The following is a 15696-nucleotide window of genomic DNA, read 5'->3' as shown; positions in this document are numbered from 1 at the left end:
TGGTGGTTTGGGAGCAGGAACTTGTGTTTAAAAAGAAGATTGGCTTGTTAGCTGAATTATACAATTATAAGTAAATGTGGCCGCAGCTGTTTTTGATATTTTTTGTTATACACCTGATTGGAAACAACGCATTTTTTAAAAATATTTTTTCACTTCTTACACTGACACCTAGTGTTCACTATTTCTGATATTCAAATATTGAATTTTAGTTATTAGTAGCTATAGAAATAGATTTGCATTCAACAGCTTTGTAGAAGTACCCTGAGCACAGGCCACTCATCCCCCTTTCTACCCTGGACTCACAGGTTTTCTGGTTACTTACACTGCCCTAGCCAACTGGTGAGCTGCTTCACATAGACTGGTCAAGGGATCGGAAGGAGGTTCTAAAACAAGGATTCTTAGAATCTGTTCTGTGACTGGTGTTGTGTAATATGCATAGTCCCTTCACCCTCAGCTTCAGAAGATGAGGACACTTGTGTGAGTTTGTTCTTTGGGTCATCAAGATAACAACCCATGTTCAGTTAGTTATGCAATCTGTGAAGAGATGAAGCAGGGCTGTGAGCTCTCCTTGTTGGGAGGACACAGCAGGACTGCTCGGGAGCCCTGCAGTGAGCTTTCAGTGCTCCTTGTGAGTGGCTGAGAGGCAGAGCTTCTTACAGTCTCCAGCCATGATCCTTTTTTTTTTTTTTTTTCCGGAGCTGGGTACCGAACCCAGGGCCTTGTGCTTGCTAGGCAAGTGCTCTACCTCTGAGCTAAATCCCCAACCCCACCATGATCCATTCTTACGCAGGAAATTATTACATGACCTCAGCTGTATATCTATGGCATACAAATCAAATATTCACTGCCAATAAATCATTAAAAAACATCTCTTATTTTAAAAATTTAAATAATGGAAATTTGATGTTCTTTTGTAAACTTACATAAAAATTAAATCAGAGGAATGTATAACAGTGAATTTTTAGAACATCTTCAACATTTTTCAATGCTGATTGATAAATTATTGGAAAATATATTCTAATTCAAAACCACAATTTACTTGTGAACTTCAAATGAACATAGCTTAGAAAGTCAGTGAAGAAGAGAAACCGTAAAGTTGTTCATAATAGAATTGTTGTTTTGCAAACTTCAGGGTTCAAACAATGAAATGTCTCTTTAAGAAGAGCATTATGTTTGTGTTTAAGACCTGAGCATTTTAACTGTTGGGCAGCACAGTCTGTGTTGTTTGTCATGGCCGCTACAGTGTTATTGCAGTGTCTTGCTTCCTTGTTCATTCTCATCTTATATACAGGCTTTACATTCATGAGGTCTTCCTGACAAATGAAATTATCCCTCCTCTGACGAGCACTTCCTGGTTACCTGCCATTACAGATGTTGTTTCGGATGGGCTAGTGTGCGGAATGACAAGTCATCTTATCCTGATTCCAGGGAAGATGCCTGGGGCAGGGGTGGGGGGATGGAGAAACGATGTCCGGAGGGACGCAGGAAAAAACCCATAAAGACAGTGATCATTAGAAGGAAGTTCTCATGAACTTTAGGATCATTTCTCCTATGTTGCTTATGTGGCCCTGCTTGCGGGCTTGTGGCGATATTTTCAGAATTATGCAGCTCACCCAAGAACGAACAGCATTCTGGGAAGTAAGCTCTCCAGTCTCTTCAGTTATTTCCCTGGCATCATCTCCTGAGAAGAACTTGTCCCTTACTTCCAGGAGTTATAGGTCAGGTAGTTGCTGTTGGGGACATTGTTTGTCCACAGTCTTCATAAATTTCAATTGGCAATTTGGAAATGTCCCAGACTCTATGTTAAAGTGGAAATTGAGCACTCTATAGACATTATCCATAACACTTCTTTCCCCCTGTACATCTGTAGTTACTTCTGAAGATTTAACTAAACATCGAGTCTTCTCATTAAAAATAGGAAAAGTAGAGCATTAGATGACAGTTTTTTTTTCTTCTTGTATTTTATCAATATGAACAGATATTGGCATTCTTTATTGGGAAGGTGACTGGCTTCTATTTTGTTTCACTTTATTTATTTTATTTTTTTACCTAGCCTGATTTTTAAAAGAGTAAGACATTGCTCTCATATGTAACTGAATGAAAACACACCTAGCTTTTTCCTTTCTGTTCCAGACACCAAAATTGGCTGAAATGGCTAGAGTAGGCAGTGAGCTTTGAGTAGCGTCTAGTCTGATGTTTTGTCAGGCTTGTGAGTAAAACATGCTGTAACTCCTTTGGTTCACTTTGCTGCATTCTCTAGATATAACTGTTAAAACAGTGCAGTCTCAAGGGTTCGTCTCATTTGCCAGGCCCTGCCTGTGTCCTGATGTGTACTCAGCCTGTAAGAGTTGGAGCTGACTGGATAGATACTGTTATGGCCTCCCTCGCTCAGCTGCATGCTGAAGAATGTGACAGTCATTGGGTTTTTGTTGTTGTTATTGTTTTGGTGTTGTGGATATAACAATATATAAATCAAAGACCCTTTCTCTTGCAGGTTATGTTTTGGTGTGTCATAAAATAATAAATAAAATGCCTTCCCCCACCCCCTCCTCTCTCTCTCTCTCTCTCTCTCTCTCTCTCACACACACACACACACACACACACACACACACACACACACACACCACTTCTGCTGTTGCTTCATCTTTTCTTTTTTTTTTTTTTTTTTTTTTTTCTGGGGCACGAACCCAGGGCCTTAGGCTTGCTAAGGCAGCGCACTCTACCACTGAGCTAAATCCCCAATCCCTGTTGCCTCATCTTTAAGGTCTTCAAAATCATCCATGAAGATTGGCACCAACTTGCAAACTCATATTAAAGTTGCAACTTTGCCTCCCTTACATATAAAGTATGCTACCTGTGTCATACTATATACTATGAATCCTTCCCCAACAAATTTCTGTTTACTCTCTGGTTCATCAGAGGAGCCACCACCTATTTCATTCAGACTTCTGAATGCATTTTGCGAGCAGGACTTGACAGTAAGGAAGTATCTATGATTCATGAGATGCAGAGTGGATGTGTTAGCCAGCATGGAAACAATATTGTGGTGGTTTAAATCAGAATTCCCCCCACCATGTTCTTATGCATTTGAGTGCTTTATTCCCAGTTGGTGGCTATTTGTGGAGCCTTAGGACATAAGGCCTTGGTAGAGAACATATGTCACTGCGGATGGCCTTTGCAGTCTCAAAAGCCTCTTGCCATTTCTAGCTCACTCTCATCTTCCTGTGTGCTTTCAAGATGTGACTCTCTCACCTTCCGACTCAGCACCTCTCTGTCTACAAAGCCTCTGTCCCCTGCTGTCGTGGACCTTTAACCTCTGGACCCATGAGACCATCAGCACTCTTAGATGACCAGCTGCATTGCCAGGCCCTTTTGTTCTGTTTTGTTTCCCTGATTAGGGAGTGGGACTTGAAAATGGACTTAGAAGACCCTGTGCATCCTATGTAAGCAGTGTGCTGTAGTCCAGGCTTTGTTTCCTGGTCATAGCACACGGCAGCATAGCTTTTTGTGGTATTTATACAGGATTTTCAGAATGGTAAACAAGTTTTGCTTTCAACACTGAGTCACCAATTATATTAGTCCCTAATGGGAGGCAGCGTGTCTTGAACCATTGAAGCTAGGCTCTGACTTGGTGTTTCTAACTATGAGAAATCATTAGATGACTCTGAATGCACACTAGGGATATTTTATCAGCTGTTTCCGGAGTAACTGGCTGCAGCTTTTAGAAGAGCTTTTGAACTTCTTTGATATAGAAATGGCTTTGTGTCCTAAGCCTAATGAATCAAACTGCTAGATCCAAACTTTCTTCTGTATTGCCCTCTCATCCTCAACCTTCTCTAACAGATCATCAGTGTGTAAAAATGTGAAGAGTGCCTGTCCACCTAGAAATCATGGACATATAAAACATGCCCAAGGTTCTACTACAGCGTGAGGTTACTCAGGAAGAAAAGAGAATGAGAGAAGACATAAAAGAAACTACAAAGTGTCCCATATGATGTTCTGCCTTCCACAAGTTGAAGAAAAGAAGGCCCGGACAAAGAGAGGGGGCAGTAGAGAAGTGTGGTATCCTGGTCATCACATGAACACACATCTCCAGTCTTTGGGGTCAGCTAAGATGAGGACGGCTAAGTGTGGCATTAGATGGGATAGCAAAAGCAGTTGCAAATGGGTGGTGGGCATTCTTTATAACACAACTGATAGTTATGGTGTGAGCTGAACATGATGAAATTGTTGCTATTTCTCCAAAAATTAGTACATGCTTCTCTTTTGAGATATATATCTATACACATATATGTATAGATATATATCTGTAGTTATGAATAAAGTTTGCCTATGTGCTTCCTTCCAACATAGTCTTTTTCTGAACTCCAGTTGGAGATGCATCGCTTTATACAAGGTGCTGTGAGCGCTTTGCTCTGCCCACAGGGGAACATCCCTCGTGGCATTCTCATCTTCCTGGGGCTCCACCCTACTTTCAGTGCACATATCCCTGCAGACATCACAGGTGCCCATGGTAGCCTTGTTCCAGTTGCCATTCTACTTAGGAGATTTCCTTCTTGTTCCCCATCTCTGTTCCTGATCTTATCCCCCAGTGTCCTTGGTGCTTAGGAATTTCAGTAACCAGTGTGAGCACTGGCACTTGAAACACTGTGCTAGATAAAGTGAGTCATTCTCTTATCGTTTTGTCTCTCTTTTTTCCATATCACCAAGGTCAGTTTCTGTAGCAGTAGGAGAAATAGATTTCTTTTCTAGCTTTTAACTTTTTAACTGAACATTCTATCATGTCTTTATCATTTTAAAAAACAATGTAAAGATATTTAACACAACAGTGGTTGAAGTATTCTATATTTATCTTTAAGATGAAGTTTCAGAACCGGATAAATGGAATTGAGGAGCCACATGTTTTAAAGGGGTTTTCTTAACAGTTTTTAAGGGGTTTTAAATATTAGATAATATATGTTCAACTAACTCTCCCTTGTTTTCTAATTCTACTTTAGTGTAGTAGACCGTCTACATTTTGCAATGAAAACCAAAGTAAATATAGATGAAACATTTGATTTGCACAATACCTGCTACCGCATATTCCCCCATATGTAAAGGATGCTTGCACCTAAGACTTAACTGTATCTTGAGACATGTTGCAATTTCTAAGTAATGTTAGTATTTAATACACAGGAGCCTGTATGTATAGTTGCTCAAATTTATGAACATTGCATTTCATTTACCTATGGAAAACTTACCCATGTTTCAGCTTGTGATTAATAATAGACAGTTTCTACATGGTCACTCTTCCTGTCAATTAACATGCGGGAAGCTGCGTGGATCCAGATAAGTGTATGAGCTAGCAGGTGTTTATGTGACTGTCATGGAAAAATAGACTTCTTGGAAGGATAAAATCAAACTTTTTTATTTTATCAAATTAAATTTTATTTTATTAGCTAATTAAATTTTTAATATTATCATGCCTTCTCTGTTGTCCTCTGGCCCCCATCTTGTAACTCTCCTCATTTTGATTTTCATGTAGGGAAAGTAGCTTTTATTTTTCAGAGATTTGAGTACACCTGGCTCACGGTAGTATACATAAAAAACGAGAAAGAAAAGTCATCACATTTTAAAGTAATATTCGCTTTGAGATCATCATGACCATTTTGATGGTCATCCTTCTACATGCTGACATCCAGTTACACCAGCACCATTTGTTGAAGATGCGTCTTTTTGCCAGTGTGTATTTTGGACTTCTTTATGAAAAAACGGGATTTACATCTAGGTCTTTGATTCAATTCTATTGATCAACTTGTCTTTTTATGCCAATATCACATAGTTTTTATTATTATAGCTCTTTAGTATAGCTTGATCAGGGATGGTGATACCTCCAGAAGTTCTTTTATTGGACAAGATTGTTTGGCTTTCCTGGTTTGGTTTTGTTTTGTTTTTTTTTCCATATGAAATTGAGTATTGCTTTTTCAGGGTCTGTGACATTTTGATGGAGACTTCATTGAATCCGTAGATTGTTTATGGTAGAACGGCCATGTTACCATGTCAGTCCTATCAATCCATGATCAGGAGAGAGCTTTCCATCTTCTGATATCTTCTTCAACTTATTTCTTCAAAGACTTGAAGTTTTTGTCATATAAGTCTTTCACTTGCTTTATTAGAGTTACCTCAAGATATATTATTTATAGCTACCATGAAAGGTGTTGTTTCCATGGTTTCTTTATCAATCCCTTTGTCTTCTGTGTATATGAGGGCTATATTTGCAACCCTGTACAAAACTTAAGTTCAAATGGATCAAAGACCTCAACATAAAACTAGACACACTAAGCCTAGTAAGAGAAGTAGGAAATAGCCCTGAACTTATTAGCATACTCGACAAGTTCCTGAACACAGGCACTAAGAGCAACAACCAATGGAACCTCATGAACCTGAAAGGCTTCTGTAAGGTGAATGATACCATCAATAGGACAAAATGGCAGTCCACAGAATGGGAAAGATTTTCACCAATTCCACATCTGACAGAGGCTGATATCTAAAACATATAAAGAACTCAGGAAACTAGACATCAACAAACCAAATAATCCAGTGAAAGTCAGGGTACAGATCTAAACAGAATTCTCAACAGAGGAGTCTCAAATGGCTGACACTTAAACAAACACTGAAATGTTCAACATCCCTTGTCCTCAAGAAAGTGTAAATCAAAACTGCTTTGAGACTCCATCTTGCACCTGTCATGGCTAATATAAAAACACAAGTGACAGCTGATGCTGGCAAGGATATGAAGCAAGACCATCCTCCATTGCTGGTGAGAGTACAAACTTGTACAGCCATTATGGAAATCAGTATGGCAGTTCTTCAAACAATCAGGAGTTGATTTACCTCAAGAACCATCTATACCACTCTTGGGCATATACTCAACTAACACTCCATCCTATACAAGGACACTTGTGCAACCATGCTCATTGCAGCTTTATTCATAAAAGCCAGACACTGACAACAACCTAGATCACCCTCACCTGAAAAATGCATTACAAAATGTGCACTAGTCAGGTATTAAAACAATGACATCATAAAATTTTCAGGCCAATGGATTGAACTAAGAAAGATCATCCTAGTGAGGTAACCAAGGCCTAGAAAGACAAAAAAGGTATGAACTCAGTTATAAGTAAAAGATAAACTCCTTATAAGTAAAAGATAATCTGTGAGTGTGGCTGTAGTGAAGTCTGATAACAATGGGGGATACAGAGCCTGAACTGGTCATCTTTTATATGCAGGCAAGGCTCCTAGCAGTAGACTAGGACATCAGCCCAGCCATAAAACCTTCTACCTACAATCTGTCCTTCCTGTAAGATGTTCTGGGGTAATGGTGGCATCGAACTTATGATAGTGGCCATCCAATGACTGATCCAACTTGAGGCCTGAATGACCAGGAACAAAGTCAGGACAGCCCAAAGACCTAGGCTAGAACCAAGCAAGACTGGGAAAAAAAGTCAATGAAATGATTCCTTATGATATTCTTCTGTACTAATAGATCAGTGTATAGTCCAGTCATTATCAGAGGGTATCATCCAGCAACTATGGATAGCAGCTCTGTATAGACGCAGAGACCAACAGCCACAGGTGGGGCCAGGGGACCCCAGCAGAATAGAGGGAGGAAGGACTGTAGGATCCAAAGGGCATAGGACACATTAGAACACATCTCACAGAATCAACTAAGCAGTGCTCATACGGGCTCACAGTGATTGAGGGGACAGACACAAACCCTTTATGGGTCTGTATGCCCTCTACATATATCTGCTGGTTGTATGGCTTTGTGTACTTATGGGACTCCCAACAGTGGAAGTCAGGAGTGTCTCTGACTCTCTTGTGCTTAGGACCATTTTTCTCCTCCTGTGTTGCATCGTCCAGCCTTTTGAGGTTTTGTGCCTAGTCTTACTGTGTCATTAGTCATATTCAGTGGATATCCCTGGGAAACCTGCCCGATTTTTTGAAGGGAAACAGAGGAGTAGATCTGGGGAAGAGGGGAGATACACGGAGGAAATAGGAGTAATGGAGTAAGAGGAAAGTGTTGTGATGTGTGAGAGAATAAATAAGTCCTGATCATCATACACTCGTATACATTCTGTAATTTACATGAATAGATCATGATACCACTTGTGGCCACTTTGTGTGTGTGCACGTGGGTCAAGATATACAAGAGGCATTTATCTTATTAGTACCCAGTGACAGGAAATCAACAGAGCACTGGGGTTCACTGTGTGGAACATGCAGGGTGCACACAACTCCTGGGTACAAAGGTTCCCCGCGCAGATAAAGTGGTCGGGTTCTTGTCAAGAGCTATGTGGTAATATAAGTCAACACACTCACTGTAGTGTTATACTATGGGGGATTCGCCATGAAAGGTTACATGTTACAAGGCTATCATGTATGTCTGTGCATGCATGAGGGTCCAGAGGACCATGTTGAGTATCTTCTTTTCAGTTGCTTGTTCTCCCTTAATGTTGAGACAGTCTTTCTCGCAGAACCCAGAATTCATTGATTTAACTGGAGTGGCTGGCCAGCATAGACAATCCTTCCTCTGCCTCCTCAGCACCAGGATTAGGGCCACTTTGCTTGTGGGTGCTGAATGTCTGATTTCAGGTCCCCATGCTCGCATGGCAAATACTGCACTGACTGGGTCATCTCCCTTGCACCCCTTTCTTTATCCTCTATTCTTTTCTGTCCTTTCCTTCCTCTGTAGCATTCTCTGCCACTCTCCCCCAGGACATGGCGAACTTATAACCATACAGTGGCTGTTTGCCATTTTCCTTTAAAACTGCAACCACGGTTTTCACTTTCTGCCATTTGCTTCTTACTTTAATGACATGTTACTATTACATTCTTTTTCCTTGATTTTTTTTTTTTTTTGTTTTTTTTTATTAACTTGAGTATTTCTTATGTACATTTGCAAACATCCCTTCCTCCCCCTTCCTTATGGGTGTTCCCTCCCCTCCCCCCATTGCCACCCCTCCCCCCGACAGTCTAGTTCACTGGGGGTTCAGTCTTTTGGGACCAGGGCTTCTCCTTCCACTGGTGCTCTTACTAGGATATTCATTGCTACCTATGAGGTCAGAGTCCAGGGTCAGTCCATGTATAGTCTTTAGGTAGTGGCTTAGTCCCTGATTTCTAATCTTAATCTTATTCATTTTCATTAATTAGTAGAATATCAGAGCTTAGATTTACCAAAACCAGTTGTTTTTAAAATAGGCATTTTCTTCTGGTTTTTTTTCTACATCAAATAAAAGGTGCTTCCACAGATAGCCTTGTAACATGTAACCTTTCATGGCGAATCCCCCATAGTATAACACTACAGTGAGTGTGTTGACTTATATTACCACATAGCTCTTGACAAGAACCCGACCACTTTATCTGCGCGGGGAACCTTTGTACCCAGGAGTTGTGTGCACCCTGCATGTTCCACACAGTGAACCCCAGTGCTCTGTTGATTTCTGTCACTGGGTACTAAGATAAATGCCTTTTGTATATCTTGAGCTACCTGAATAACCTGCCTACTTACAGCCTCCAGCTATATTTTCTGTTAGATTTTATATATATTCTAGATATTCAGATGAAGCAGTTGGTTTAGTTGGAAAGGGCTTCACCATCTCTCTGTTTAGAGCTGTATTAGTCGGTTATTACTAAATGAAAGCAGGTTGCTGTCTTCTGAGAGCTTAGACGTTTTATTTAGAGAGTGCTACATTCATACCTGTTTTGTTCTCAGAGTCTGTGATTATTAACATGCAATTCTTTCCCCATGGCGCTCTTTGTTTAAGGTTAATAGGCTTTCTCATGCTGAAGTTTTCTTATTCTGTACTGTCTTTATCTTAGTATATAATTCTTATCATATGTTGCTGGATTCTAATTGTTCGTCCCTTTAGCATTTAGTATCTTTATTCCTCTCAGTGAACCTGTTTGTCACATTGTATTAGTGTATGTGGAGGTATTTATGTGCCTTGCCAATGTGTACACCTGTGCATATTGGGTGCACATGTCATATACAGACCAGAGGTTGCCATGTGGCGTTTACCCATTTGTGTTCTTTAAGTCTCTCAGTGAATTTAAGGCTGTCTGATTTGAGGTTGTAGACATGTCCTCCCTGGCCAGCTGTCATTTGTATGCTAGGCATCAGAGCTGGGCATCAGGTCCTATGCTTGTTTTACCAAGATACACAGTTATCTCCAATTCATTGTTTCTACCCATGTGATTGGTTTTTTTTTTTTCATCTTTATTAACTTGAGTATTTCATATTTATATTTCAATTGTTATTCCCCTTCCCGGTTTCCGGGCCAACATCCCCTAACCCTTCTCTATAGGTGTTCCCTCCCATCCTCCCCATTACCACCCTCCCCGCAACAATCACGTTCACTGGGGTTCAGTCTTGGCAGGGACCAAGGGCTTCCCCTTCCACTGGTGCTCTTACTAGGATATTCATTGCTACCTATGAGGTCAGAGTCCAGGATCAGTCCATGTATAGTCTTTGGGTAGTGGCTTAGTCCCTGGAAGCTCTGGTTGCTTGACATTGTTGTTCATATGGGGTCTCGAGCCCCTTCAAGGTCTTCCAGTCCTTTCTCTGATTCCTTCAACGGGGGTCCCGTTCTCAGTTCAGTGGTTTGCTGCTGGCATTCGCCTATGTATTTGCTGTATTCTGGCTGTGGTGATTGTTTTTTTATCTTGTGACTTCCCATCAGTATTTTATTCAAGTCAATCAAGTGTAGTACTCAAGTTCATTTTTCATTCTGATATCTGATCTGTTGCTATTCAGAGTTCTGTCTATGCTGAATTCTTTTGTATGTGTTAAAGTTTTATTCTCATGGATCTCATTCAGGATAGGTGGGAATTATCCTTGGGTTTTTCTTTTTCTTTTTAATACTGTATACGTTTTATAAGATAAAGGAGTGAGTTATGGGTTTGAAAGTAAGTATTGACTCTTCTAGTATTTAGAGTGTAGCTAAATATCTTGGTTATGTATTATATTAATTGTTCGGTTTAACACCTTCCTTACCTTAGCTTGTTGAATGTATTGTTAATACATTTTTCTAACATCTTCACTTTCCATCTGAAAGGTTAGAAATCTGTGATCCCAAAGAATTTCAAGATGGAAAGCTATGCCCTCCGTGAACTGTCCCTTCCTCTTCCTGACCCTACCCTCCGTGCTAAAGCATCACACACTTGTGTGGATGCGCATCCTCGTCTACAGCCTCAAGCTGAGAGGTACATATGCTCGGAGCAGTAGGTGCTGTCAGGACCAAGTAGGGCCTGTGCAACTCTGCTCAAGACTGGGCAGAATTGAGGCCCTGGGCACACATAGCCTTTGGGACACAGTTGTTCACATGCTTCTCTCAACTCTCAGAAAAACATGATTCCTCTCTAAATAAGTCACCTCTTTCCTGTGGGAGTTACAGACTGCTGTCTCCTTTTTACAGTCTGCAGCTGCCCTGCATGGATCCTGCTTACCTGGCAGCCCTGTCTTTCTTATGGTTTAGATTGTGGTTTTTCAGTCAGTTCTTCCACCCATCTGATTTTATTTAATTTCTGTCTTTGAAGAATTCCTCAAAGTTTTGGCTCCCCGTTTTTCTATGAGTGTTTTGAGTTCTTCTTTTCTCCCCGAATAATACATCTTTAAATTGTATGAGGTTTTAGGCAGAAAGATAGTTATGTCACTTTTAATCTCATCTTTCTTTAATTTTAAGTTCATGGGTTTTTTCCTAGCAATAATATAACACTTGATTACATATATAAAAAATCATTTATATAACCTATACCATGTTGGCACTTTACTGTTGCAGAAATAACAGGGTTCCCTTTATTTATTCCTTTCGAATATATTTATTCATTTTTATTTTATGCATACGAGTGTTTTGCTTGTATATTTGTGTGTGTATACCCTGCTTAAAGAGCTCAGAAGAGAGCACTGTGTCCCCTGGGACTGAAGTGATGGACAATTTTGAGCCTACATTTGGGTGTGAGGCTCAAAACCAATGTCCTCTGCAAGAGAAGTTTGTGCACTTAATAATCAACCATCTTCCAGCCCCTCCTTTACTTATTCTCAGATATAGTTCTCAACCCCTCTAGTAGTGGAATCCTATGTTAGGGACTGTAGAAAATTACTTCTGTCCCAAAGGAGAAGTTCTGATCCCCAGTGGAAAAGTTGTATTCACCAATAAACATACTGGTTCTGAAGGTATAATATTTAACAGTGTTGTCATAGTACTTCAGAGAGTAAGAAAGGGATTGTGGAAGGAAGAAGCTTGATGCTGTCATTGGAAGTGGTGATGTTCTCACCACCATGCAGTGACTTGAGACCGTGCCATGATATCAAAAGACACAGACAGGGCAACAGTTCCAACATGACCTGTATGAGAAGGAAGAAATTGAAAAAAGAATGAAAAAGTCCACCACACTGTGCTGGTACTTCAAGCTACTTGAGGTTCTGAGTTCCATTCTCACCGTTTATTGTTAAATGATAGGCCAGTATCAGTACAGAGGTTGTTAGTTCCAGGGCAAAAGAGCTATTTCTGGAAGCCTGACAAGACACTGGACTTTTATTCCTAGATACTTTTTTAAGGATTCGTTGGACCTGAGGAGGCTGCAACTTAATCATTTTGACCACGGGGAGTTAATAATTGAAAGGGTTGAATTTAGTTTGAAAAATCTTTAACCTATGTGCTGTATTTTAAGAGTTCAAGAATGGGGATTAGGAAATTATTTGATTGAGGAAGTCCTTGACGTACAAGCTGAGTTCAAACCCTATAATCCGCGAAAAGAGCCAGCTATGGAAGCACTTGCACCCTCAGCACCCATGACAGCAGCTCAGTTTGTGGCTTGCGCTTATAATCCCAGTGCTGGAAAGCAGGAACAGTGGATCCTTGGATCTCACTGGCTAGCCAGTCTATCCCAGGCAGCAGATTCCAGGTCAATGAGAGATCCGATCTCTCAAACATAGCGTTAAGGACACTTGAGGAAAATGCCCTTATCAGCCTCTCACCTCTCCATGCATGCATTGAAGAATCTTCTAGTCAGTGCAGCTGGGAAGAACCTTTGTGTCACAGGGTCCTCATGCGGTCCTCTGGAATCTCCTCCAGGGTCATGTTTTTGTCCTTCTTCCAGCATATTAGATCCTTTATGATATCAGGCACAGTAACAGAAAGAGCGCCTGCATCTGGCAGTCATTACCTGTAGGATGTGTAACTTGTATGTGTCTTCTGGAAGTTAACTCTTAATGTTAAACAAAGGAAGCCAATCAAAACCAGCTGTAAAGCTTCTGCATAGTTCATACTTTATATACATAGTTCATACTTTATACAGTCAGCATTAGGTTACCATGCACATGGCCTATTTCTGTAGCTTAAAAAAAATAAGATAAATTTTTTCTTTTATTAAAGTTAGTGTAGTCTTAATTTTATGGTTAACCCTCCTTTAATTGTTTCCCTGATTAGCAGGAAGGAAATTTTAATACAATTGACATCATTGTATCTGCATTTTATATGCTTTAGAGAAATACTGGTTCATTTATTGACTTGAACTCAATATATTTGAATGCAGTCAAAATAAAAACATAAGTTGAATTATAATTTTCTGACTTAAAATTACAAGATTACAAAATTAGTAAAGGTAGCAACTTGCCAACCTAACATCTAACAGGCTATTAAATGTATCATGTGAACTAATTATATAGATATTGAAAATTGCTTTGGTAACACTCACTTTGACACATGACCTTTATTGTACTCTTAGGTACACACAAACCGTAATTTCACACTGTCATTATTGATAAGAAAGAAATTCAAGTGTTAAGTGTGGAAGACTCCCCCTCTGCCTGAGGTAAATTTGGAAGCACTGTAGACACGGAGGACTCATGCTCCATCCTCAGCAGTGCTCACTCACAGGCAGGAGACTGTCAAGTACCCCTGCCTGGAAGCAGGACTTACATAAAGAACAATTTTGGAATGACAAAAAGGTCATAGATTTCTACCACCCAGCCGTGTGACGTATGTGGAACACTGCATTAGTGGGGTTTTATCATGAGGTGGAATTTTATGGTGCACAGAGCACCAGATAATACAGTGACTCAACCATAACAAGGAAACCGAGGGGCTGTGAGCACTGCTTTCTCAAAAATCTATTTTGAAAGTCAGTGTATGTTTTGCAAATGATGACTCCTGTTTTGTTCCTGTTAGGACAGCTCTGGCCATCTTGTTACAGTATCAGACATCACTGTATCTTACGTCTGCTCTCAGCCTTAAGGAACTCACAGACCATAGGAAGGCATTAGAAATACATAAACCCACAAGTGGGAAATAACTGAGAGCAAATAAATCAATTTTAACATACTGTAACTGTAGCTTCCATTTCTGTAAACGGTGATATAGTCCTTTTTAAGGAGCTCATGAGGTGTCTGAAAGGCTGCAGAGCCGGGTCTTCCTCAGAGTTAACGAGTTCTATTCCTCAGGAGGGAGACTCCCAGGGCTGATTATTTACTCTGGGCCTATTGCTGCAGCCAGAGCTGTTGTTAGCTTCACACATGGTCACCTCTAACAGAAAGATAAGTAGACTGGAACTCAGTAGGTGTGAACTTTCTAAATCACCGTACAAAGACTAGTCCTGGTTACCACTTTCCCTTAGACTCTATGCTCTGTGTGTGTGTGTGTGTGTGTGTGTGTGTGTGTGTGTGTGTGTGTGTGTGTGTGCGCGTGTGCACTCACTATATAAACATTCCCATTTGCGTTCATACAATTAGCATAAACTTAGAGGTTTTCAGTGCTCGGTTAAGGGAGTATGGGTAAATGCTTCCATGAAAGTACTATTCCATACGGAGTAATACTTTCAGTACTCCCAAGAGTCACTCCCGTGGCCCTTCTAGATTCACATGAATGTTCTCCGTGGCTGGAGAGTACTCTCGTGCAGGTGACTCCTTCATGTCATTAGTTTCTTTAAACTCTCAGCATTGTATGGGAAGTGCTGTTAAATTGTTGGCTTGTTGCTTTGAGAGTTTGTGGGTTTGTTGTTTGTGTGTTTTCTTTGTTTTGTTTTGTTTTTCGGTAAGGTTGTGCTATGGAGCACCCCCGTCCCGCGCAAGTCCGGGTTACACGTTGGCCTTGAACTTACTGTGGATCTGATCTCCTGTCTCTTCCTCCTAAACGCTGGCATTACAAGCACATGGCACCATGCCTGGTCTATCAATTTGCTTGTTGCCATTTATATATCTCATTCCCATGGTGATTTTTCAGGGTTTGTGCTTCTTAGTATATCTGCTCCTGCTTTATGCAGTGCTCCTGTGAGCCCAAGCTGATGGAGCCTGTTTTTATTTTCTTTCTGGTGTCCTTACAGAAGTAAAGTGAGTCTGGTGTTGTCACTTTTTCTCTATCCAGCTGTTTCTGCAACATCTGTTACTCATGTTTGCCAACATTAGGGGTGGGGGTGGGTTTCTTGGAGAAATGACCTTGTTTTCCAGCTGTGTGAAGTTGGTTAACATTTGTGCTCCCTCGGCTCCCCTGCATGGAGTTGTTCTCCTGCAGCACTCTGCCTAGGGCTTAGCTCACCACCAACCTTTAGCCTTTCCCAGGCTGAAGCTACTGAGCTCATCTTCCATGGCACCAAGTTGTTCCCAGTAGCTTTATAACTGTACAAGTGCAGACCAAGTAATTCCATAAGCTTGAAGGGACC

At 40.6% G+C, this 15696-nt stretch overlaps 1 protein-coding gene across 3 annotated transcripts in view; it reads left to right on the top strand.

Moving 5' to 3' along the window:
- Supt3h (SPT3 homolog, SAGA and STAGA complex component) overlaps positions 1-15696 on the top strand; it is a 326190-nt gene that overhangs the window by 163372 nt on the left and 147122 nt on the right. The window lies entirely within an intron of this gene.

The sequence above is a fragment of the Rattus rattus genome, chromosome 4 (assembly GCF_011064425.1).
Source record: "Rattus rattus isolate New Zealand chromosome 4, Rrattus_CSIRO_v1, whole genome shotgun sequence".
Taxonomy (NCBI): Eukaryota; Metazoa; Chordata; class Mammalia; order Rodentia; family Muridae; genus Rattus; species Rattus rattus.
This window is presented reverse-complemented; position numbering and strand designations above follow the sequence as displayed.